The sequence below is a fragment of the Rhincodon typus genome, chromosome 13 (genome assembly GCF_021869965.1).
Source record: "Rhincodon typus isolate 14 chromosome 13, sRhiTyp1.1, whole genome shotgun sequence".
NCBI classification, from domain to species: domain Eukaryota; kingdom Metazoa; phylum Chordata; class Chondrichthyes; order Orectolobiformes; family Rhincodontidae; genus Rhincodon; species Rhincodon typus.
In genome coordinates this window covers 11,332,515-11,333,481 of record NC_063344.1, presented here as the reverse complement: position 1 = coordinate 11,333,481, position 967 = coordinate 11,332,515, and the positions used below count along the sequence as shown (strand labels likewise).

Here is a 967-nt window from a genome sequence, read left to right as displayed (position 1 = left end):
GAGAGAGCGAGAGAGCGAGAGAGCGAGAGAGCGAGAGAGCGAGAGAGAGTTGTACCGATGGAGCTGTAACACAAGCAAGGAATCTGGACCTTGAGGATAGCTCGGGTAGAGAAGAAAGGAAGCACAAAATCAAATAGAAACGCCATTTTACATTAAAAAAAAGGTAAATTTCTAAGCTTGTAACCACATCCATAGTTGGCCTGGATATCATGAGAGGAAAGCTAAATCTAAAATAGTTCCAACTCTCAGATACCAGATACCACGAGTCCATCAACTTCTTTACCAGATTTACCAGGATGTTGCCTGGTATGGAGAACATTAGCTACAAGGAGAGGTTGGAGAAACTTGGGTTGTTCTCACTGCAACGACGGGGGTTGAGGGGGCGACCTGATAGAGGTCTACAAGATTATAAAGGGCATAGACAGAGTGGACAGTCAGAAGCTTTTTCCCCGGGGTGGAAGAGCCAGTTACCAGGGGCCACAGGTTTAAGGTGCGAGGGGCAAGTTTTTTGTTTTTATACAGGATGGTGGATGCCTGGAACTCACTGCCAGGAGAGGTAGTGGAAACAGATACGAAAGTGATTTATAAAAGGGAGTCTTGACAAATACATGAATAGGATGGTAATAGAGGGATACGGTCCCCGGAAGGGTAGGGGTTTTTAGTTGTGACGGGCAGCACGTTGGTGTAGGCTTGGAGGGCCAACGGGCCTGTTCCTGTGCTGTAATTTTCTTCGTCCTATTAATAAATACAGTTTGCCAGTATGTGGGGCGCACCATAGTGTCCTTACTTTTGAACCAAAAGAGTCAGGTTCAAGTCCCATGTGCCACAGAGGTGTGCCATAAGATTTCTGAACGGAATTAGTGAAAGTGTGCATGTGTCAGGTCTAGTTTAAATAAGCTTCAGAGATAGTAGGAACTGCGGATGCTGGAGGATCCGAGATAACAAGGTGTAGAGCTGGATGAACACA

At 46.0% G+C, this 967-nt stretch overlaps 1 protein-coding gene across 1 annotated transcript in view; it reads right to left on the bottom strand.

The window, feature by feature from the left end:
- Window positions 1-967, bottom strand: part of LOC109914935 (mediator of RNA polymerase II transcription subunit 12-like protein) — a 159,403-nt gene that overhangs the window by 98,564 nt on the left and 59,872 nt on the right. The window lies entirely within an intron of this gene.